Here is a 26,048-nt window from a genome sequence, read left to right on the forward strand (position 1 = left end):
TATTTATTTACCTTTTCCAGTGAGATTTTACTTTTACATGTTTTCTTATTATTAATTAGTGCCTTTTATTTTTTGCTTAGAGACGTCCCATTAACATTTCTTATAAAGCCAGTTTAGGGATTAGTAATTTCTTTAGCTTTTACTTAGCTGGAAAATTCTTAATCTCTCCTCCAATTTTTTTTTGACATTGATTATAAACTGACTTTATTTATTTATTTATTTTTACAAATAGTTTATTGTCAAGTTGGTCTCTCCTCCAATTCTGAATGATAACCTTGTTGGGTGGAGAATTCTTGGTTGGCAGTTTTTCTCCTTCAATACTTTGAATATATCCTGCCACTCCCTTTGGCTTTCAAAGTTTCTAAGAAGTTTCTAAGAAAAATCTGATATCCTTATGGGTTTTCCCTTTGTATGTAATATGTTGCTTTTCTCTTGCTGCTTTGAAGATTATCTTTTTATGCTTAACTTTTACCATTTTGATTATAATTGTGTCTCAGTATGTTTCTCTTTGGGTTCATCTTATTTAGAACTCTCTAGGCTTTCTGGGTCTAGGTGTCTGTTTCCTTCCCTAGATTTGGGACATTTTTTGGCTTTTACTTTTTCCAATAACTTTTCTATTCCCTTCTTTCTCTCTTCTCTTTATGGGACCTGTATATTACAAATGTTATTCCATTTGATTCCTAGAGGTTCCTTAAGGTATCCTCAGGTCTTAAATTTTTTTTTCATTTTGCTGCTCTATCTTGCTTTTCCAATGCTTTATCACCCATCTTGCTGATTTGTGCTTCTATTTTAGCCATTCTGCTCTTGAGCCCCTCTAGTGTATTTTTTTTCACTTCAGTTATAACTTTCATTTGGTACCTTTTACTGTTTTATCTTTGTTGATGTTCTTGCTGTGTTTATTCATTCTTCTCCTGAAATTGGTAAGCATCTTTATTACTATTACTTTGAACTCAGGTAGGTTGCTTATCTCCATTAAAATCTTTTTCTAGGGGTTTGCTTGTTCTTTTGTTTGGAGCATATTCCTCTATCTCTTCATTTTGCCTATCTCTCTGAGTTTGTATGTATTTGGCAAAATGGATACCTCTCTTGGTCTTAAGAGTGGTCTTGTGTAGGGGCTGCTCTATGTGGCCCAGAAGTGAAATCTCCCATGACCAACAGAGCAAGGCACTCTCTGGGCATCCTTCATGTGGTCTGTGTGTGTCTGCAAGTGTGACTGGGCTGTGGATGCTGTGCAGAGAAGGTGGGGCTCATGACACTCATCTGGCCTGGTTTTAGTTAAGTTGCTGTGTGGGATGGCCAGGGCTCTGAGCATTTTTCTGGTCCATCTGTGGCTCATCTGCTCCAGTAGGATGTGGCGTGGGGCATTTTTCCATCCAGGATATGGCACAGGGTGAACAGAGTATGGCCTCTGGAGCTAGCAGTTTAGAGGAAGGGCACCAAAAATGGCACCTGTTTGCTCCCACCAACAAGTTAGGATGAGATTGTAAAAATGGTATCTTCCAGCACTTTCATCCCTGGATACAGTCCCTGTGGTTTCCTGTCTCTCCAGTAGCAGCTTTAAAATTAGTAAGTGGGTCCCCCTTGTTTATATCTAGGTGCTTTGCAATTTGTTGCTCTTGTGCTGGGTCTCACGGTAAGTGGGCTTGTATGCAAGATCTTCAAGAGCTGGATCTCCATTCCCCATAGTTCTATGGTTCTTCTGGTCCTAGTCCTCATTGATTTTCAAAGCTAGATGTTTTGGGGCTGGTCTTTCTGGTGCTGGCCCCCAGGATTGGTGTCTCATGTGGGGCACAATCCCCCACTCCTCAAGGGAGAGTTCCATATTTTGGGGATTTCTCCTGATTGTGGGGTCACTGAATCTGGGATAGGGTCCTGGGCAAGGTCATGTCTCTGCCTCTCCTACTCTTCTGAACACACACCTCTTTAGTCTTTTTTTTGTGAAGATGCTATCCATCTAGTTCTCAGATTCTTTTCAGGAGAAAATTTTTCCATACGTAGCTGTAAGTTGGCTGTGTCCATGGGAGGAGGTGAAATTTAAAGTCTTCCTACACAGCCATCTTGAGCCCCCTCTGAAAGTCTTAATTTCTAATTCAATTCCACCACAGTCAGCAGACAACCTTTAACTGTCAACTCCTTCAGGGATGGCTTTGCTGCTCATTCACCTTGCCCAAGGTCCTATCCCTTCCTAAGGTGACCCACAGTTAATGAGTCATCAATGCCTGAGTATTAATACCTGTCAACTCTGTGCAGGTCCAATAACTCTGAAGTCCAGAGTACCTCCTGGCTCCATTTGAAGCTGTCATCATCAGGCCTACATTTGGCTTGAGTCCTCTGCTACGTTTTCTGTTCCTTTCCTATTCTTTATTCAAATGTTCATCCCTATGATGCTTTTTAATAAATATCCCTCCCCATAAACTCCATCTTGGAGTCCACTTCCCAGAGAATGAAGCTGTGACATATTGGCTCAAAGTAAAAGGTCTAGGGGCTATCAAGCACAGCAGAAAGTTAAGCTAAATATGATCTCTGACCTTATAGTCTAATGAGAAGGGAGATCTTAAATCATGGTGTATCCAATATGGTATAATGGTCAGATGGGAGTTACTAAGGAAAAGAAGGTGGGGTGAGAGTTTATAATAGGGGACTTGGCCTGGGGAGGCCTCCCCAAACAGGGAGCTCATAAGGTGACTTTGTAGGATGAGTAAGGAGGAGCCAGGTGGGGAGATAACCTGCTGCAGCCAAGGGGACTACACATCATAGGAAGGAGTTGTGTTGGAGGAATCAGAAGGCCAGGCTAGCTGGAGCTTAACGCAGTAAAACTTCAATGTAGGAAAGAACTTTGTTTCATGAGCTTCTTCCATTCTTCACTTCAGCTGCTCACTCGGAACCCTCCATCTTCATGTTGCCTGTCAGATGCCTGAGCCTTCTCATTATTTGTCCCTCTTTCCCTCTTTCTGAGCTGACCTGCTGCTTTCCTGACCCTAGCTCCCTTTCCTTTGCCCCCCAGAGTTAATCTATTCTGCACCCTTTGGACCCCTGTGGGCTTTCTTAATGAATCCAAAAAAATATATGACCATGTGTGCCCCTTCTCAGATCATCTATCTGGTTTCTTAGCACCTTTGGGGTTGCAGGTGTGCAGGATTATGCAGAGAGGAAAGAGTGGAAGCAGAGGCTGCAGCCAAGTGGGGAAGGAAAAACCTTTGCTGAAATGCCACGCCAAAGGGGGTGAGGTGCAGGAGCCAGGTCCTGGCATGAGGGAGATGGACCAGAATCAGGAAATAGGTCAATCAGAGGCCCAATTATCAGAGTGCCAGAAAGTGGAGTGTGGGGGCAGAGTCAGCTGGAAGGTGGTTGGTCTGTGGTTGAGCTGCTTTTTATAGGAGCCAGCCCTGCCCTGGCTCCACTTGGGAGCTGCAGCCGGAGGCCCTGCCTCATCTGCAGGTGTGAGTAATGCTTAGAATGGCAGGCACAAGGAGAAGGGGAACTCTCTGGAGCCAGGAACCACACCTGTCTACGTTTTTCAAAGCTTTATCACCTTTGCAATTTAAGCAGTCTCATTTCCACTGAGATTAAAAGTAAGCGTGAGCAATTAGATAAATTATGCCTGATTTAGTACTCCCTAAGGAAGTGTGAGAGAATAACCTTGAACTTCATCCCACCTATCAAATATCTTGGTCATAATTCCCTTCTTTGTATCTTTCTTAAGAATTTTGAAGTATTTTTTTTTTTGTTTCCTTGGGTGTACCTATGTGTTTGTATACTTAGTATTTTTGTAAAAAATACATATATTTTTGTAAGGATGGTTTTGTGTTTTTATCTTGTAATGATTCAACTCAACAACCTCTTCTCACTGTGATATTTTAGGCAGGAAATAACTGAAACCAAGTTATTGCCCCAAGTATTTTTGCCTTCCCTTGTACTGTGTGGCAAGAGGCCAGGGGTTTGTTTTCTCTCTGCACAGACAGATCCTTCTGCTAATGGCTCTCCAAGCTTGTCCAGGCTTCTTTCACCCCCAACCTCTGCAAACCCTATTCATCCTTCAACTTCAGCTTAAATGCAACTTTCTCTAGGGAGCCGTCCAACCTTCTGGGTCTCCACTGGCCACCCTCCTTTGGGCTTCCATATGGTAGAGGTAGTTTCCTTAGGGCAGCATTTATACTCTGTTGGAATCATTATCTGCTCATCTGCCTCTTGTACCAGACCCATGTTTTTGAGACTGAGCTGCAATCACTGATGGAATGTGAAATCAATGTAATGGGTCATGACCAGTACACTTAGGTTTTGTAATCTTTATTTGGGGGGGGGGTGTATTCTCTATTGTATTTGAATAGTAACAGTAATAAACTCACATTCGCTACTTTATTTTTTTACCTATTCATGTGTAATGAATGAGTTTTGTTTCAGTGGTGTGTATGTGTGTGTGTGTGTGTGTGTGTGTCTGTGTGCACAATAATGAATAAGACAAACATAGACCTGGGCACTTTGGAGGACATGGTGTGGAGTAGTGGTTTGTTTCTTTTTTCAGATTTTTTAAACTTTGACCTACAGTAAGAAAAACAGTTTATACTGTAACATTTGTGTATGGTAAGAAAAACAGTTTATAATATAAAGTGTTATATACTGTGTACATACACCCATTCACATACTTTCCAAAGAATATATTTGACTTTGATACATCCACCTCACATAAGGTAGCTATTTTTAACTCACTTTAGATGTGATGAAATAGAGATTAAGCAGTTAAGTGACTGCAAAGGTCCTACCTCTCGAGAAGTTGGAGCTCAGGTCTTGAATCCAAGATTCAGATCTAGTTCTTTTTCTCACTTATGTGATTTTTATACACCTACACACAGCATCAAGGTAACATGAGCTCTGACATCCCATCACTACATATAGGATTGTAATTTGTTATACAGAACATTGTTATAAAGAACCCTAACTGCACAGCTGTAAGTGAGGTGATAGGCAACAGCCCCAGCACTTGGAAAGCAACTTAGCAAATAAATGCATGCAGCAAATAGGGTGTTTTGCAAGCAGAGAGCTGACATTGGTACAAGTCCATTTTTTGTCCACCAATAAAAGCCCATTATTTTGATTTCTGGACTCCACTAAGAGAAGTAGAGTATGGAGGAGAGAGGTGATTATCTTGTACTTTCCTAAGGGCCTGGTATTTCAACCTGGGTAGAACACTTTGAAACTAAAGACAAAAGGTAGATTGTTTTTTAGAAGAAAATGCTGTGCCAGGTGAGAGGGCTCAGGGCCAAGCCATAGGAGAAGATGAAAGATTGGGAATTGGGGGGAGCACACTGGAGGTGGGGTGGAATGGAACTCTTTAGATACATGAAGCGCAATCTGGTGGAAGAGGAATGAGATGTAGGCATCATGTGGCCCCATGGATAGGAACAACATGGGGACTGAGGCCCATGTAGAAACACTGGGCTAGAACTTTGTGGGATCGCCTGCATGGTGTCTGCTTTTCTTATCACAGAACCCACATCTTATTCAGAGAACATCCACCTCCCTTTACTCTTGGCCAACACGGTCATTGTGGTGGGGTGAGTCTTTCCCTTCATCTAAGTGTTCTTATGGCCCTGGCCTAGGATAGTCAGCATACCCCATCTTCTCTGATCACAATGGTTGGTCTAAGAATGAGCTTGTGACTTAGATCAATGAGAAGTACATTTTGAGTGTCTATGAAGACGCTGGTAAAAACCTTCTCCCCCACCGGGTTGACGAGTGCATATATCTGAAGGTGAAATCAACACAAAGGAGCACACGGCTAAGAGAAGGGGTAACACTATGCCCCAACTCCTTCATTCTGAGCCCTGGAAACAGCTGTGCCTCATGTCCTCTAGCTCTTTCAGTCAGTGAGCCAGTATGCCAGGATATTGTTCCCTGGGAACTGGACTCTGAGATGGAGTCTGGGGTACAGGATTTTATTAGGAAGTATACTGGGGAAGAACACTGGAGGAAGAGAAGGGAGCAGAAGTTGCAGAAGTTGGACTCAAGCCGAACACAGGCCTTACAACAGCTTTAGCCCCGCCCAGGAGGAGCCCTGAGCTAGAATGTCCTTCCAGAATTACAAGAGTTGGGTGGAGATGACCCAGACGTCTATACTCCGGCACTGATTACTCAATAAGTAAGTCACCCCAAGAAAGGCTGAGGCAGCAAAGCGATCCCTGAAGGAATTGAGGGTTAAAGGTTGCTGGCAGCCACCTCTCCAGCAGCTGGTGCTAACTGTCCTTCTTTAGAGGGGCATCTGGTTGGTACATCAAGAGTCTGCCACATGATATATCCCTTAGTTTTTTATTTTTTGGTAATGAATTTCAACTGGGCTTTTCTGTCACTGGCAACTGAAGGAATCCTGACGATCAAACAAGGAAACATTTTCTAAAATTCAGAGTTGTCCATATATGTAAGGGGCTGCCCTGGTTGGGAGCAAGCTCCTCGTCCCCAGAGATGTTCCAGTATCTACCTTCATGCCCTGGAGGGAAATTTGAGCTGCATGACCTTTCATTCTAAGATTCCTTGAGTCCTGGTTCTCTGAAGACAAACTTAAAGAGATTCTGGTTACATGGACATCACATAGATGAATCACATGGACATCAGAGCAGCCTAGATCAATCTGATTAAGTCCTATTTCTCCCAGCTAATTTAACTTAACTGTTAGGCTTGGAAGAATTTGACTTGAATTTGGAGACGAAGGGAATATTGCTTGGTTTGCTAAGGAAAGACACTTTTTTTGTCGTTAGAAGGAATCCTAAAGGAGTATCTTAACTGACTTTATCATAGACTGTTTTCACTTGCCGATTCCAAAAAGGCAGATGCCATCCTCAGTTAATACTACCTTGGGGGCTCTTGATGAGGTTTTCCTCTATTTCTGTCTGAGTTTTTCATGTCTTCTAGTGTCCAGCCTCTGGCCTCTCATGTCATGGTGGCACTCCGAGTCAGGCTTCACTGGCTGCTTATTAGGCCATCTGTCCTCTCATGCCAAGGACCTCGGCCTCACATACCTCTCTGGCCCTCGCTGCCACAGACCCAAGCTCTGAGGCTCCTGAGCTCTGTGCACCCACCCATGCCTATCTGGTGGGTTCCCAACTCCCAGATTTGGCTCCCTCTGATGTGGCTGTTTCTCCATCCCTGAGCTCTCTGTCTCAGCTGAGTGTCTGCAGACTTGGCATGGACAACAGGCACCGTATATATGGTGTGAGGAAAGGGCCCCAGGCCCCCAGTGCCTATAGAATCAGAGCTTGAGCCCAGTGGGCTCTGCCACTCACATGGATCAGTCACTCCTGTCTCTGGGCTCTAACTTCTTGAGCTGTTACGCAGGCCTGCCCTGCCTTACAAAGTTGCCATGGGAATCATCATAGTCCTAGCCCTCCTTGACTGAGATTTTACCACGTGTCAGGTGTTAAGCTTAGCACTTACTGTTCTTCTTAATCCTTGCAACGCAACACTTGGAGGATGGCATTTTTATCCTGATTTTATAGAAGAGGGAATGGAAGCCCAGGGAAGTTAAGTAATTTACCCATAGTCCCATAGTAGGGCTAAGATTTGAACCCTGATCTGTCATCTATGAAACTCTTGCCATTTACACACTTCACTATAAGCTGAGGAACACAAATGCTCTTAACAGCGAAAAGACTTTTCTGCACATCAGCATTTATTCTTATTTCTAAATCATCCATGAATCTCTCTGGGTCTTAAAGATGCAAGGACTGTCTGGTAGGGATGGTGCTGACACATCTGTGGACAAATTGCAGAGAGAACCATCTCGAGCTAACAATGGTTCACATCTCTAATTCCTCAAGAAATACAAGAAATACATACCTAGCAAGTGGGGGGATGAAAGACTTTCTGTTACTGAAGATGTACTTAACACTGAAATCTGGAACTTGATCCCCAGATCAGTTTTGAGGAAACAAAACTTGGCAGGAATCAAATGGCCAGTGTCTTTACACCATGCAAACATGCCTGCAGTGGCCACTACCTTCATCCTTCAGCCTCTGCAGGCATCACAGGCTGGGGTGCATACCTCGGGGCAGGGGCCCCCCAAAACACACCTTCATTTTGGCTACAGTGCGTTCTCAAAAACAGAAGCACTTGCTGCGAGGAAAGTGTGCTCTCACTTATCCAAACATCTCATTCAGAGCTGGCTGGAAAGATTCCGGGAATGTTGCTGGAGGTTGGTGACTGCAAGCTGCTGCACACGCCACGGTCGCCAGCTCCAGAGTAGGTGAAGCTGTAGGGCAGGCTCACCAGGCCAATAAAGAAGTGGGCAGAAGGTGGGTGCTGTTGCTGCTGTGACCTCTTAAACAAGGAAAACCTGATTCAAAAGCCAAATAACTCCTCATGGAATTCAGCTCAAGCCTTGAAGGATTGCTAGCTCATCCTATGAACTTCAACACCAAGAACCACGAATTGCAAATTTAATATCATTTTGTATCAACAGGTCAGTTATGACGTGCCTAGAATTTTTTTGGTTGTATGAATATATTCTCTGGGTTCTGCTATGGCCTGGAGAGTGTTAGCATTTTTTCTATTGTGACTTTTTTTTTAACTTTCTTCCCTAGAAGTTGATTTTAGTTAATGTATACAAGCCTTCAATTTCTCAAAAAATAAAAAGGCATTGGAAACTTTTTTTTTTTCGTACCAATTTTGACAGGTTCTGCCAACCGCGAACCACCCAGCAGATACCAGATGGTGGCGCCAGAGAGGCAGTAGCTGCTGGAGGGATTCGCCTTAGAGGCTCCTGACAAGAAATCTTGAGCCTTCAGTTTCCAAATGCCCGCGCTCAATTTGCCAGTGGCTCTGCATTCTTCCTGTGTCAGCAGCCTGGCTGCTCTTGTGCCTCATGGTATTACGAGGTGCCTTGGGCTTTGTCTGTAGATGGTCACTCAGAGTCTGTCAGGACTTGGGGACATGTTCCTTCCACCACAGAGACTGTGCACATTCTCTTTGGAAAGACACAAATGGACAAATGCGCCCCTCAAGTACCTGCTCTTGCTTTGCCACTATCAGTCTCCAGGTCTGTGATGCTCCCTGCTCTTCATGGGTCTATCTCCTCCTCTCTTTATGGAAAATATTGATGAAGGGCTCATACTGATGCAGGTATAGATTCTACATCTAAGTACCTCCACATGTGTCAACCCAGAACTTCCTAAAATGGCATTCCCAGAGCTACAGGTGACTCAGATTTTTGGTTCTCTAATTCTTGGCTGTGAGTAATTTCTTCCATTTATGCCACCATAGCTTGTGTCGTATACAACATATATATAGCTATGGTCGTATTTTCTCTGGTGCTGTGATGTAAAAAAGTGACAAACATTAGCCTCATTAAGCCTTCACAAATTAATGGGGTAGATACTATTGATATCCCCATTTTGCATATGAGAAAACGGAGGCCCCATAGGCTTACTTACTGTACCAAGGTCACATAGCTATTAAGTAGCCCAGCCAGAGTCTGAACCCAGACAGCCTGTCTCTAGCATTTCCATGCTTTGGACCCCAGACCAGAAGTCCTAAACCCTAACTGTGTATTAGAATCTAAATAACTTTTTAAAAGACCAGATAACCAAACCCAAGAAACTGTCAGAGACCAGGGAAGCCTAAGGACACAAGATAACTAAGTGTAATGTGGTATACTGGATGGGATCTTGGGACAGGAAAAGGACATTAGAGAAAAAGTGTGGAAATTTAAATAAAGTATTAACTTCAGTTAATAAAACACATCAATATTGGTCCATTAATTTTGGCAAATGTGCCATACTGATATAAGATGTTAATTGTAGGGGAAATTAGGTATGGTGTAGACAGGAACTCTCTCTACAACCATCAAAGAATTCTATAAACCTAAACCTGTTCTAAAATGAAAAGTTTATTATTTTTTAAAAAATCTACAAACAAAACTTGTTCTGATTTAGAACAACTAAATCAGAGGGGCGCCTGGGTGACTTAGTCGGTTAAGCGTCCAACTTTCGCTCAGGTCATGATCTCGAGGTTCGTGGGTTCGAGCCCCACGTCGGGCTCTGTGCTGACTGCCAGCTCAGAGCCTGGAGCCTGTTTCAGTCTGTGACTCCCTCTGTCTCTGACCCTCCCCTGCTCATGCTGTCTTTCTCTTTCCTAAAAATAAATAAAACATTGGAAAAAAAATTAAAAAAAAAAAAAAAGAACAACTAAATCAGAAACACAGGAGGTGAGGCCCAGGCATCAGTATTTTTTTCAAAGCTCCCCAGCAGATGAAAACATACCTGCAGGGTTGAGAATCCCTGCACTGCCCCCACCCCCACTCCCACATGGACTCTAGACAGCTAGAGTGCAGGGATCTGGTCTTATGTGTTTTTATTCCTCTAGCACTTAGTTTGGAGTCTGGCCCTGATTAGTCATTCAGTACAAGTTCGATGAATAAGTGAATGGATGAATGAATGAATGAATATTTTAACCTTTCTTCAGTTCAACCCTGGCATAAACACCTCTGAAGAGAAGAGATTACAACATATATTGTTGTCAGGCAAGTCTGTCAGTGGGTACTGATGATCTATTATGAGCAAGCCACTAGGTGCCGGCCAGGCCACAACGTGAAGTCTGGTGGGAGGTGATGTTTGTCCTCGAGGCATATTCCATAACGACACGGGGATGTCCTGTGGGGTAGGAGTTAAACAGGGAGGTGGTTTGAGTTCAGATCCCAGCTCCTTCATTTAGAAGTTCTGTGATCCTGGGCATTTTCCTAACCATGTTGGGGATGAAGGGAGATATGAAATGAAGCAGAAACCAAAGCTGCTGCTGTGTGAACTGCAAGCCCAAGAGAAGAAATTGGTAACATGGAGCATATTGAAAAGTTTTACTCTCCCTGGTTTTCCTCAAGATGTATTTCCAGTTTCAAAACTCCGCTTGTGCCCTAGCTGAAATCACCTGCAGGAAGGATGGGGACGGATGCTGTGATGACCTGAGCAGCTGGGGCCCTGCCTGGGCCTGGGCTTGGGGAAGGGGCACAAAGGAGATGTTAGGTGCGGAGGAAGTGGGCTCCTCCTGGACCTGTTGAGCGCTGCTCAAGGCCAGTGCTCCCTTCATGGGACACCCCACAACCATTGCTCATGCCGACAGAGCCCTAACTGTGCCAGGAATTTTCCAAGTGCTTCACTTGCTGGGGATCATGTTCATAACCTTTTCCTGAAGTGATCATTCTCTCTGTATCAATCCCATTTTATTGATGATGAAGCTGAGGCATAGAATTAGGTAACTTACCCAAAGGTCATATGGCAAGCAAGTGGCAGGACCAGCATTCAACAATAGGAGTCTGGCTCAGACTGTGTGTACCTAACCATTACCCCACAGCTGGCAAGGGGGACACAGCCTGATTTTGTAAAAAAAAAAAAAAAAAAAAAAAGGCACCAACTTCAGAACAGCCCAAGCTAGAGATCTATCTAATCTGCCTCTGCGACCTTGGATGTGGCACTTAACATTTCCAGGCATCACTTTCCTCATCTGTAAAGTAGACCTCATAACAGGGTTGTTCTGAGGGTTAAATGAGATCATGTAGTTATCCATTCTTGTCCCCTTCCTCCACTCCCAAGCATACCTCCCTCTGTCCCTGTTTAGTGTTCACATTTATCTTTGTCTTTCAAAGCTAGGAAAGAAAAGCAGAATCTTCCAGTCTTGATCTATTCTTCTAATGGAGCAAAAACAAGAGCTGAGTTATCAAAAATATATATGTATGTATACACACACATGTATATATGATATACATATATACACATTATATAGGATGTGTATATATATATATATATATATATATAAGGATGGATAGACAGGTAGATATATAGATGCCAAAAATATTTGAAAGCCTGAGTTAAAGATCCAGCTTTGTCTGTTATAAAAGATTCTTGACCAGTGTGGCACAATGAAAAGAGAAGGCAGTCACCCAGTTAGTGACATCAGCCAAAAGTACAAGAAAGTGTGGCAAGAACCATAATTTTAATAGGGATTCAAAAGTGGGAGCACTTGGTTTGGCTAAAGGAACCAGGGAACCCTTCTCAGAGGAAGTGACACTGTGTCGGAGGGGCAGGGTTTGGTGAGGCAGAGGGCACCAGCCCATGACATAGAGAAGACTCTATAGAAGAGAATAGAAGGGGCATGCTATGAAAGTATTCGTTGAACTAACGCATCTGCAGGTGGGATGGCCTGGTGTCCTGCAGCGTGGAAACAAACCTGGCCCTGTATCCTACCTGTATAATTGCCTTTGATCATCTGGAAAACTTACATTATTTTGCTCACTTTACACAAGAGGGAACTCAAGTTCAGGGAGTTCAAGTCATTTGCCCTAAAGCGTATAGTTAAGAAACAGAGGCACCAAGGTATGGTTTTTCACACCGAATATATGAAGGCGAGGGAGCATGCTGATGCAGAAAGAGGGGCCAAGGAAACAAGAGAACAGAGTTTTGGTGCCAACTGTCCTTTGTGTCCCACAGGGTTATTATAGGTTTAAGTGAGATAACACATTTTCGTTTTATTTTTTTAAGTTTTTAAGTTTATTTGTTTATTTTGAGACAGGGAGAAAGACAGTGAGCAGGGGAAGGGCAGAGAGAGGGAGAGAGAGACAGAATCTGGAGCAGGCTCCACACGCTGCCAAAGCAGAGCCTGACACAAGGCTCAAACTCACAAACCATGAGATCATGACCTGAACCAACACCAGGAGTCAGTTACTTAACTGACTGAGCCACCCAGGCACCCCGAGATAATGCATCTTTAAATGCTTTAATGGTAAAGTGCACTGCAATTGGCAAATGGTACTAGAATATGGGAATTTCATTATGTCTACCTATGTTTCAGCAGAGCATCTAGTACAATAATGCAAATCAGGGGCTTACAACCCCCTCAGAATTGGGGAGTGCTGGAAGGTATATGAACTTTGACATCATAAAAACTTGGGTTCTAGTTTTTGTTCACTCACTAGCTCTGTGGGCCTCAGTTCCCGTCTCATTGAGCTGGAGAGGCTATACCCAATGTGTCCAGGGTCTCATCCAGTCCCACATGGTCACATTCTGGGTCTGCCCTCATCAAACAACACACGTGGGCTCAGGTTCACTTTCAAGTTGGACTACAGTGACCCCAAAGTTAGCCAGCCAATCCCAGGAAAGGAAACCTAACTTTACCATAACTTAGAAAAACTTGATTGGGCTCTTTGACTGTAAGTATAGTCTATGGAAAAATCCAGATGATATTAAAAATATAAATTCTATACATAAAACTTAGAGGATGCAAAAATATATAAGTAAGGGTGAATATAAAGTTGATCTAGACCTAGACACTATTAACTTTGTGGTGTGTGTCACCAAAAACTTACATATATTGATTTCTTTTAATGAAAAAGCAGTATTTAAAATCTAGATCCTTTTCTTTTATATAATCTTCTTTCATTAGTTAAATATAATATAAATTTAAATGATACTCTCTACATATAGAAACTACTTTTTTAAAACTCTAGTAGATTCATTTAACCAATAAAAAATGTTGTTGAAAAATCAGTTGAACATTTTTGATGCCAATATCAATTGTTTCATTTTTAATGCATTTGCCAAATAGAAAGTAATAAGCCTGTTAAGTTATGTAACTAATTATTCTTAAACCTTATTACAAGCTTTAAAAAAATAAGTCAAATGTATATCTGGTCAATTAAACTTGACTTCACATCTTTAGGACGTACTGCTGTTAATCTCAATACTTTATGGAAAAGCTCACTCTCTTGACAATGTTCTATTCACTAAGACAAATTGATACAAAGCACACTTTTGGGAAGGGGGGTAGGTATCTGGTATATCAAATCAGCAGAGCCAAGCTGTCCATGTCTGTCTAAAACCTTCCATCGGGGGCTGGAATTCTGCAGCTGTCTTCCTTTCATGCCATAAATAATCCAGTTCATTCAATCCAAGAATAGTCCAGTGGGTGAGGGGGAGAAGTCATTGGTAGGTAGACTCATGAGTATCTATTGTTGACTGGGACAAGGTAATACAACAAAAGTTGTATGAGGCATTCGATTACTTGGGCTCTCATTCTTATTTCTACCTGTCTCAGTCAGGAGAACCCAAGTTCTGCTGTGATAACAAAACCTTCCTAGATCTCAGTGGCTTAACATAATAAAAAACTTACCTCTCACTTAATGCTATCATTGGTAGGCAGGTGGACTATTCTCATTTTAGTCACTCAGTGACTTAGGCAGATAGAGGCTTCATTTCAACATGTGCTTCTAAGAAATGTGGCAAGTTCTTAAAGCTTCTATCCAAAAGTCCTATATGCAATTTCTACCCACATTTGATCGGGTAAAATAAGTCAGAAGGCTACATCAACTTCAAAGGTGGCAGGGAAGTAGAATCCTGTTACTTACTGTTAAGTCTTACTGTTAAGTCAACTGTATGACCTTGGGCCAGTCATTTATACTGTCAGCCTCAGCTTCAGTATCTGTGAAAAAGAGAGCTGGCCTCCATAGTCATTCATTCATTATTCATTCAATCAGTCAAAGTCAGTCAGTGAGTGCAGTGTTCTGGGGAGGAGCCCAAACTCTGAAGCCAGCTGAACTGGCTTCATCTGAGCTAAGTTACATACTACCTATGACATTAGGCAAGATATTTAATATCTTCTGGACTCTGTTTCCTTATCTGTAAATGAGGATGACAATAGTACCCAGTTCATAGAGTTGTGGAAATATAATGCACGTAATATATAAGTTAAATAGAACAAGTAAAGTATGTAGAACAATCCTGGGCACATCATAGTGTTCTGTGTTTGTTAGTTTTATTATTGACCCACCCATGTAGCCATTTATTCAATGAATATTTATTCAGAATCCTCCCTAGTTGTTTTTGAAAGCTCTTATGAGGCCTGAAGGGGAAAACAGATGTAAGTCCACATTGCAAATGACAGGGTAGGCATAGAGAAGTATAAGAGGAAGGGGGAGCATTTCGTAAGGTTGGACTTATTTTTTGCTTCCACTTATTGAGCACCTAGTGTGCTAGGCTCTATTCTGAATGCTTTCTTAGTAAGCCTGGTAAGTAAGGTGGTCTTATAGATGAGGAAACTGGGGCTTTAGGAGGTTCAGTAACATGCCCCAGGTCCCACAGAGGATGGAGGGTGGGGCTTTAGCAGGATATGAAGCCAGGATGTGGTCAGGTTTGCATGAAACCCTTTGTTCCCTCTCCCGAGCATGTTATTAAGGATCATCTGCTCATTGTTTAATCTGCTCATTTCTCTACTACACTGAAAGCCCCTCAAAGGCGGAAGGTGTTACCCTTAATTCTTGGTGCTATTACATTGCCCAGCACCATACCAGTGACACCACGGGGTGGCCATTAGGAGGAGAAGGAAGAGAGAGAGTTAGGACAAAGATCAGAGTCTTGGATTTAAATTCGCCCCATCCCCCACCCAAGCTGGCTAATAATCTTCAGAATGTCACTTCTTCTCTTGAGACTTTCATTTCTTGACTGTTAAGTCAGCTCCACAGGACTTTCTGACCAGGCTTCACAGCCCTGGTATTCTAACAGTTACAACTTAATAGATACTTGTTGACTTGACAAGAAGATAAAACCACACTAAAAGAGTACTTATTATCAATTTTAGGCCATTTGGCTTTTCTCTGACACACTTCAAAGTCAGAGAGGAAAAGATATTATCTAAGACATTACACATCTTTTTTCCCTTGGAGCATAAATTTTCATTTACCCCAGATTCTGCCCAAGAACGGGGAAGAGGAGGTAAGATAGGAAGGGGACACAGCTGAGACTATGGAGCTCATGAGCCCTCATGCAATGTGTGCAAAAGAAATTTCTCCAAGCCAAGGCCCTCTTTGGGTAAGAAAGCAGACTCTGCCTGACCTCTGGAGAAAAGGGCCCCTGCAGATAATGTTGTGGGGTCATGCACTTCCAGCTTGCCAAGGCAAAACACACGTGCTGTAAACACAATGGGCTCAAGCTGAACCAGTCCTTCCTGCAGATACCAGCCTGCAGAAAACACACTTTGGGAGCTGCTGGTCAGGGGAACACCGTACGTGCTGTTCAGCCCGGGAGCAGTCACAATGGCACAGCAAGTAGACTTGCTCGGCCCTTGAGCAATGAGGGATTGGCTAGAATCTTGGCCACCCCGGTGCTGGGGTCCCTCCTCAACAGTTTTCCTTTCCTTCACTCACACAATATGAGCCACTATTCTCAAGCATCTACTAGATGTGCTAATTTCTCAGCACCATGTAGACCTTAATTCTTTTAATCTCATATGAGCCCTATAAAGTAGACATGTTTCCCGTCCCCATTCTGCAGAGAGGACTCTGAAGCCCAGACAGGCTGCATTTCTGGCTAATGACTCACTGCTAGGACTCTAACACAGGACCCATCCTCTAAGCCCATCCCTAGGTTTCGTCTAGATGAGAAGTCATGGGAGGGAAGGGGAGACACACACTTTCAGAACTAGCCTCTCTTCCCTGAGTGACAGTGCTCCTTCTTCAGACCCTCCTGCCCACCTCCCCCACAGGGAGGCTCCAAGGATGCCGGGCTGCCTGTGATTTCCTGCCCTGGCTGGAGAAAGACACGTACAGCAACCTGACTTCCTGGGAAACTTTCGCAGCCCTGGTTTTCCATGGGCTGAGTCATTGTAGCTTAGCTCAATGTTCTTAGCTGGAATAGTCATAGGAAAGTGTCTGGAAACTCCCCCATGTCTTATCAACAAAAGAATTTGTTGAAGACAATTCAGCTGCATTCCTCAGCTTTCTCAGACCTCACCTTGCCCTGGGAGAATGACAAAGGCCGGGAAGGTATGAGGGTGAAAATTAGCCCTGGAATTAGGGCTGGAATTAGGAATTAGGAAGAGCTTTTAGTGCCAGCCCAGGGAGCTGGCAGCTCCTGAAAACACACCACAGCTGCCCTGTGAGGACCCAAATGCAATGAATCTGTGTCTCCTGCTGCACTTCCTGTGGAAAACTTGCTGGTCCCTACCCCATACCATCCCTTCAGTTTGTCATTTGGTACCAAGTGCCCAGTGTGAGCAGGGAACTGAGTTAGGCACTGGTGATATTAGAAGAGCCCAGTGGTTAATAGCATGGTAGGCAGATCTGGACTCAAATTTTGGATCCGCTGCTTATTGGCTGTGTGACCTTGGACAGGATATTTAGGCCCTCTGTGCCTTGTTTTCCTATCTGTCCTTAGACCTCATGAGTTTGTTCGAGGATTAAATGAGAGAATATATGTGCTCAACATAGTGCCTGACACATCATAAGCACTCAAGTAATCATATCTATTATCAAGTCAAAAACAATCATGTTATACTTTCAGCTCCACAACATTCTTGGAGCACCTGGTATGTGTCAGGACTGTTTGGCTCTGGGAGAGGTAGAAAGAGAGAAACAGTCCTTTCAAGAAGCTTACAGAGAGAGTCCATTAGTAAATTATTACAATAGTATGAGGGAGATATAGCAGCAGAAATAGATAAGGGGTGGTAAGAGAATAGAAACATCTAGAAGTGATGCCTGAATTAGATACCCAAGGAGAGTAGGAACTTGCCAGGTGAAGAGATGGAGAGCTGAAAGGCCATGGCAGTGAGGAAGGGGCATTCCAGAAGAGGGAACAGTTTGAGCAAAGGCTTATTGCAGTACTCAAGATGTAGAAGGAATTACCTCAAGGGAAGTGGAATGGTCTAGGCCAGAACTCAGGGCTTGATGTAGGAGAGCTGGGCTCAAGATTATTGTCCTTCCTTTTCTAGCTATTAACATTTGGCAAGTCCTATCCCTCAGAGATGTAGAGAGAGATAACACTAGCTACTTAACAGGATTATCTCCACTCATAAATGCCGCCATACTTGCTCAGCGACAGGTATGTTTGTGGCCGTGTCTTTTGTACTCGAGCAGGGTCCCAGGTGACTTGAGGACCCCAACACTTTTGGGTCCTCAAAAGGGCATCACACTAGCTTACTTAGCAGAGCACTCACTGTATGCCAGGCAGTGTAACAACATCGTCAGGGGCTTGTTTACAGTGGAGAAGCTAAGATTGTAATCTTCTGCATGTATCCAAGACAAGGGGGTTCCCAGGACTTGGAAAATCCAGGGCAAACCTGAATGAGTTGGTCACCCAACAAACAGGGACATAGAAATTTACCCAGACATAGTTTTGCTGCTCACTTTGGCTGAGCTGGAATTTTAATCCAGGCCTGTTTGCCCTCAGTACCCAAGTTCTTAACCACTGCTCTATTACTTCAGCCAATAAATGATGTCCTTTCACAACAGAGTAATTGCTGGGTTCTGATTCATTCCCAAACAGACTGATTAGTCTTCCTTGTCTCTAAATGGACTAATTCTCCTTCCGCACAAGGGGCCTGGCATTCAGTCCTGGGCTGTGATGTCCATGTTTTGAATACTTCAAATATCGTCCTGTGAATAGACTGTAAACAGAGAGGCGAGAGGGAGGAAGAGAGGAAGGGTGGGGGAATGAGATGAGACTTAGCCACCAACACCTGTCCTCCTGGGACCACAGCCGAGTGCTGTCTCAGGCTCTCTGCCCCCATCCCCTCGCCTCTCTCCAGAACTGGGGACACCAGATCCAAATACTTGGCTGGCCCACCCTATGAGCCCTGCAGTTGGACAGCAGCTGTGAACTGAGAGTTGGGGAGGGACACTCAGCTGAGCAGAAGCCATCAGGACTTCTGCGGTCTTTTCCAAAGCACATTTTAAACCAGCAGCATGGTGTGAGGCTGGCGGCCCACAATGAAGCATGAACGGGATGCCTGCTGGGCGACAGGCAGGCGTTATGACACAGGGGCCAAGTATTATTTACTCCCTGGGAACAGGTGCTGCCCGGGACTCACAATCCTTTCTTGCCTGACTCCTCTGCCCACATGTCCCAGCCCTCGTCAAAGGCAGCTCCTTCCAATGCCCCACACAGCCCCAGCCCTCGGCACTGCCTCATTCTTGGCCCTTGGCAGCACGCAGCTCAATGGCGCCTGGAAGATGACAGCAGTGGGCCGTCTCCTGCCTGGGACATGTGCTTGCTGGAATCAGCTTGTTTTACATACGCTGTTGGCACAAATGTCAGGTGATAACAACTTTTCAGCCCTAGTTAACCTGCAACCACCTTATCTGTGCCCACGCAGATGCAGCAGAAGGCAGCAAAGGGAAAGTCATGGAAGAGGGAGGGAGAAAATACTTCTGCCTACAAGTGTGTTTGTGTCTGAGCAAATTCACCTCTGGAAAATGCCCTAGGCTACAAACCACGATTGACTTTTCTGTTAGAGGAGAAACAAACAACCGTGCAGGCAAACTCCAGCTACCACCAGCTGGCCTTTCCTCCCCTGATTATACTTTATTTCCTTAAAGCTCTGGTTGGTAAACACTGCAAGACTCTTTTGTTGATTCACAAAACAATACAGAAGTCAGTTAAAACATTTCTTTGCACAGTTTGATTAAGGACAAATACAGAAGGGGAAGTGAGCAGACGGCCTGGAGGTCTTATTTGGCTCATGAACTGGACCACATGCTGCATTCACCTCATGCCCTTCTTCCCAAACCCCATGACCCTCAGAACTCATCAGTGCCAACTGTGAGCCAGCTCTTAGGCCCAGGGTTGCTAACAGGGAAAAGTGCTCCCAACCTGGCAGTGGAGGGATGACAAATAGACAGATAGTCCCAACACATGGCAGGGTCACAGGGCCATGAGTGAGGGAATGCATGCTGTGATTTCGAAGAGGACAAGATGGCATGTGGTTGTGAGGAGCTTGGGAGAAGGTGGTCACTTGGTTTCCTGGTTCAGACCCTTGTTTTATCTCCTGGGCCATAGAAATTGTGTCTTCACTGGCATCCTGCCTCCAGGTTTGTCCTCATTCCAATGCACCTCACATTCTGCTACCAGAAGGGTCTTTCTAACTGACAAACTGAACAGAGTTCTCCATCCATTTAAAATCCTTCCTTAGCCCTCATCATTCTAGGATAAAGGCTAACATGATCCATCATCATCTAGACCCTCCTTCCCTCTCCAGCCTCATCTCTCAAACCCTTTTAACTCCAGCAGTGGTGAACCTTACATCATTCTCCCTTCCATAGATTGCCTCCATGAAATGATCTCCTATTCATCCTCCAGGACCCACCTTCCACGTGACCTCCTCGTAGCATCAATCATGCTGTCTTCTGTGCTATCTCTCTGGTTCTCATTTAAATTATATTGGATTATAATACTTTATTTTCATGCAAATGTTTACCAAAAGACTGGAGCTTCTTCGGGTAAGAGTCATGCATAGTTGAAGGCTGTCTCCCCGGCATCTAGCACAATAACTGGCACTTAGTCATGCTCGACACATGTTGGTATCCTCCCTTTCCACCAAGGGAAAGCTGACATCCTGCTTGAGGCTGGCCATACCTAATGTCGTCAGTGCCTACCTCTCCCTTTCTGGGCTTTTCCTCTGTGTCCTCACCACAGCCTTTTCTAAGGTCTTATGTTTCCTCCATTCTCATACCTGACATTTCCCTCCCTCTGCCAGCCCCCCACCAAAAAAAAAAAAAAAGAAAGAAAGAAAAAACCCTTGTCTCAGGACTTAGGGGAAGATAATTTAAACTCTTCCAATGATTTAATTTGATTTTTTCTCTGACTGCAGCATCCAGCCTGTCCCTCATTACAGAAGTAGTAAAAGACTCCTCAATCTTGTAGGCCAGAGAAGAGGGCCAAAAAAAGTAGGTGGGGGGAGCAATTGATTTTATTGGATCATCTGGTGTCTCTCATATACTAGCTCCTTTGGCCCCACAATAACCCTGTGAAAAGGGTATTTTTACCCCCATTTTATAGATTAAGACACTAAAGCTCAGAGACAGCAAGTGCTATTACAAAATCGCTTAGCTGAGAAGCAAAGGGGCCAGGCTTTCAATCTAGATTGTCTAATTCCAAAGGGCTTGTCCTTTTTGCTGTAATGTGGAGGGAGAGTCAGTGGAGAAGGGGTGTCTAATGTTTCCTAGTCAACCTTCACCCAAAAAACATGAAAAGCTACTGTTCTAATTATTTCTTCACCCTATAAATCCCAGGTTGAAATCCTACTTCTTCCAGGAGGCCCCAGTTTTCTCCAGCTGCCTGGTTAGACATGCATCCTATTGCATTGCACTGGTCTCAAGTTGTTTCCTGTGTATACATCTTTTCATCCCAACCCAAAGGCTGGAAACATGTTCCCCAGAGAGGATCTAGGACAGTGCCAGGCACATGGGAAGAAGCCAACCAGTAAGTCCTTTTATTCCAGACAGTTATTGATTCACAGAGGCAGAGAACACTCAGTTCCACTTTTAACTTCTTTTATGACCTTGAACAAGTAACTACCCTCTCTTTGGACTTCAACTTCCTTATCTCTAAAGGAGGTTGGACTAGCAAGATCTCTTATAATTTCTAACACTTTATATAGAGTTTACTCTGTGCTAGGTATAGTTCTAAGTGCTTTCCATCTATTAAATCATTTAATCCCCACAACAACCCTAGGAGGCAGCTACTTTCGTGATCTCATTTTATAGAAACAGAAAGCCAAAGCACAGAGGGGTTAAATAACTTTCCCAAGGCTATATAGCCAGTAAGTAGCAATACCTGGATTCAAAGCTAAGCAATCTGCTTCCAGAGTCTATGCTCTTAATCATTACGCCATACATACCTCCTCTCCAAGATTTCTTTTTAAGGTGTAAATGTATTACAGGACCCCTGTGTGGCTTAGTTGGTTGAGCTTCTGACTCTTGATTTTGGCTTAGGTCATGATCTCCTAGTTGTGAGATTGAGCTCTGTGTTGGGCTCTGCACTGAGCATGGAGCCTGCTAGGGATTCTCTCTCTCTCTCTCTCTCTCTCTCTCTCTCTCTCTCTCTCTCTCTCTCTCTCTCTCTCTCTCTCTCTCTCTCTCTCCCTCTCTCTCTCTCTCTCCCTCTCTCTCTCTCTCTCTGCCCTCCCCCTACTGCTCATGTTCTCTCTCTCTCAAAAAAATAAAAACTTTTTAAGAAGATATAAACGTCTTGCTCATTTATTCCATAGCCATTTGCTGACCTTCCAGTCTGTACCAGTCCCAGGTACACATTGTCTTGGGCACCAGAACTATAAAACCCAATAAACTCCTGGTTTAGCCCTTGGGGTCCCCACGGTACAGTGAGGGAGAGGTAGTTGAGTCATCACAGGTGACTCTAGGTGCCCTGAATGTCTGTACCAGCTATGGCACAGGCATAGTCATCTTATGTGTCCCCCCAAAGTAGCCCTACATTGGATTTCTCAGTACTTAACTGTTTTTATTCTCATAGATTCACATTATAACTCAGAGGTTCTCTGTTGGGAACAGAGATTAAGCACTGCTGACCTGTGGATACCTCTGACTTGTTGTCTGTGAAGCAGTTTGTTGGACCCAATTTCAGGCCTTATTCAAGGGCCCCTCCCAGTGTACCTCCAGTTTTCCCTCTATCCTCATCACCCAGCACCACCCTCCACACGACTTTCTCAGTCTAGACTGAAGCCTCTGTGTTCCCGCAGGCATGTCACTGTCTCGCCTTCCCTCCCTCGTCTCTGCCTGTTATAGCCCCACTCATCCTTTTTGGCTCATCATAGAATCCACCTCTATGAAGCCTCTCTTGATTCCCTAACCAGATGTAATCACTCCCTCGTTACCCTTCTGTGCAGAGTTCAAGTTCCTCACAGGCAAGAACGTGTTTTATAGGCAATTTTCCAAAGTGTTCATTATAGCAATTCCTGGTACAGAGCAGAAACTCTGAGGCACAGTACAATTAACTTGGCTGCAAAGTCGTAATTTCTAGCCTCTTCTCTATTTAATACTTACGTGATGTATGACAAGTCACTAAATTTTTTCAGTATTTGTTTCTTCTGATCACTAAAGAATACAGAAGAGTGTAAAGAAGGTCTAAATTATCCATAATTTCTACCAATCAGTGATAACCACTATTGTTCTTCTGGTATACTTCCTTCTTTTCTCTCTAATTTTGCACACATGGAAATAAATACACTCTAAATATTGTTTTATAAACTTTTTCACTTAATATTTTGTGAATGTTGTCTTTGATAAAAGATTGTTTCTATGGTAGGATTTTTTTGAAAAAAATTATTGAGGTATAATTTATGTACAATAAGTGCCCCTATTTTAAGAGTATAGTTTGATGAGTTTTGACAATTGTATACACTGGTGTAACCATTACCAAGTCAAGATTTAAAACATTTCTATCATTCCCCAAAGTTCATGAACACTGTTTTGAAGTCAGCCCTCATGTTACCCCTGGGTTTAGGCAACCCCTCATCTGCTTCTACAGTCTGTTTTTCAGTGATCACTCAGTGCTCCATCATAGTGATGCCCCAATTTGTTTGGCTGTTTCCTGACTGTTGGACCTTAAGGATGGTGTTTAATATTTCCTTGTAATAAATTACATCCCAATGAACAATCTTTGATCATACATCTGATTCTTTCCTTGGGATAAATGCTCAGACCTGGAATTGTTGGATCAGAGGGTATGCGCAGTGTTAAGGCTTATGATAAATATTTGGGCCAGTCGTGTTTAATCCTTCTGAGTCTCAGTTTCGTCATTTGTAAAATAGGAATTAAAAATTCCAAAATTCCAACTCCAAGGACTTGTGAGGATTACATGAAACAATCTATAAGATACTTTGAGTAACCAGTAAACTGATCTACAAATACTTGGGAGCTAAGAGGAAGGAAGAGTTTCTCAGATGGATTTGAATCCTGACTCTCTGCCTGTTTTCTTTTTCTTTTTAAATTTTTTTAAAACTTTTATTCAGTTTTGAGAGACAGAGTGCAAGAAGGGAAGGGCTAGAGAGAGTGGGAGACAGAATCCAAAGCAGGCTCCCAGCTCCAGGCTCCAAGCTGTCAGCACAGAACCCAATGCAGGGCTCAAATTCATGAATGGTGAGATCATGACCTGAGCTGAAGTCGGCCACTTAACTGACTGAGCCACCCAGGCAGCCCCCTCTGCCTCTTTTCTAAGTGTTGACCTTGAATAAGGTACTTAACCTTAGCAAGCCTCAATGTTCTCATTTGTCAAATGGGAATAACAGGTTCCATTCTCATAGGGCTGTTATGAAGTTTAAGCAAGATACTCCTTGTAAAGAGCTTAGAATAATTCCTAGCTCGTAGTTGCTCACTAATTTGCAGTGATTAGTTCCGGTCAGGGCTCTTGGTTACAAATAAATAGGCACTGACTCTGGTTAACGTAAAGAAAATAGGAAGTTACTGAAAGGATATTGGGTGGCTTACAGAATCAACAGGAAGGCTAGAGAACCAGGCGTGAAAAATGGGCAGGAACCAAGGTAGACTGGGCAGCTGAGAACATAGCCCAGCCTTGCCTCTGGATCTGTCTGGCTGTGACCGGTGGTTGGCACTACTGCTGCCAGACACCCAGATTGTGTGGCTGTGACCATCTCGGGCATCCCCCTGTCTTTGTGCCACTTGCTCCAGAATGAAAGTTCCAGATGGAGGCATCTGAATGGCTGAGCCCAACATACAGATCAGAGCCCTGGCTGCCAGGGAATGGAATGGAAAATATCTGCCTTTTTTCAGCTTTCTGTAGGTGTAGGAAGTTTCCTGCTTCTTCCCCAAACCCACAGAATGAGAGAATTCCCTGAAATAGGAAGCATACTCAGATTCTGGGTAGCTGCAAATGATGCTATTATTTTTAATAACACCATGACTGAATAAATATTTAGTATTTGCATTTATTCTATAAATATATGCTAAATGCTATAGGGCATACATCAGTTTAAAGAAACTTCTTGATGAATGCTCTGATAAAAGATACAGCAAATTTGCACATTTGGATAGTGTCATATTGGGTTTTCTTCCCATGGGAACAGGTTTGTACAATCTTTTGGTTTTAAGGCATATGTGTGTTGTGGGAGGTGAAGACGAAGAATACACAGGAAGAAGGTGGACCCTGATTTACTGAAAATGAGCCCTCTTGATCAGATATTTAAATTCTGTTGTTCATTTCCCTTTGGTTTGATTTGATATAATTTTTCACTAAAACTGGTGAAGTACAGTCTCTTATGATGAGGTAGACTCTCCACAGGTAAGGGTAAGCTGGGGCTGGTTTGATTTTAGTGGGGATCTGTTAAATATCATCATCAGCTGATTTCAGTTATTTATCTTTTCAAAACTGTGATTTATTCAGCCCTTATTAGGAATTGCTTTATTTACTTCTCACGATCATCCTGTGGTGGGAGAACTGAGACTCAGAGGGTTAGGGTAGTTTTTGCAAGGCCACACAGACAGTGAGCAAAAAATTTGGGATTTGAAGCCAGCTCTGCCTGCATTGAACCCAACGCTCTTAAGTACAAGTGTAGCAAAGTAAACAACATGCACATGACTCTGGGGCAAGGCCACTGTGTAAATGGACATGTTGGCCAGGTGGACAGAGCATGGGGACAAAGGGTGGGAGGTGAGTTCCCTGCTAGTCGGCTCAGACATACAGAGCAGATTCCCAGGGCCCCAGGGCCTCAAGCCTAGAGGTGGACTAGACATTCATACAAGGGATGTTTTGAAAGTTTGTTTGTTTTGCCTTAAAAACTCTTTTGTTGTAAAAGATTAAATGAATATATGCATATATATACCATATCCCTGTATCTCCTCCTCCATCTTGCCAGGCTACTAATGTTACCGATTTTTATGCATTCTGCCAGAATTCTTTCTATACATTCACTAACATAAGTAACTATGCATATATCCTCATGTTTATAACATAAATGGTATCATACTATGTGCATTGTTCTAACATTTAATTTGTTCACTTAACAATACCTCTTGGAGATCTTTCCATGATGGTATATATAAAACTACCTCATTTTTTAACAGTTGTGTAATTTTCCATAGTGTGACCATTATATGAATATATTATAATTCACCTAACACTGTCTATTAAAGATCTGGGATGCTTCCAGGGAACCTGAATGGCTCAGTCGGTTAAGCACCCTCCTTTGGCTCAGGTCATGATCTCATAGTTCTTGAGTTCAAGCCCTGCTATCAGCACAGAGCTTGCTTCAGATCCTCTATCTCCATCTCTCTCTGC

Source organism: Hyaena hyaena, unplaced genomic scaffold, assembly GCF_003009895.1.
Source record: "Hyaena hyaena isolate Hyena2069 unplaced genomic scaffold, ASM300989v1 scaffold_75, whole genome shotgun sequence".
NCBI classification, from domain to species: domain Eukaryota; kingdom Metazoa; phylum Chordata; class Mammalia; order Carnivora; family Hyaenidae; genus Hyaena; species Hyaena hyaena.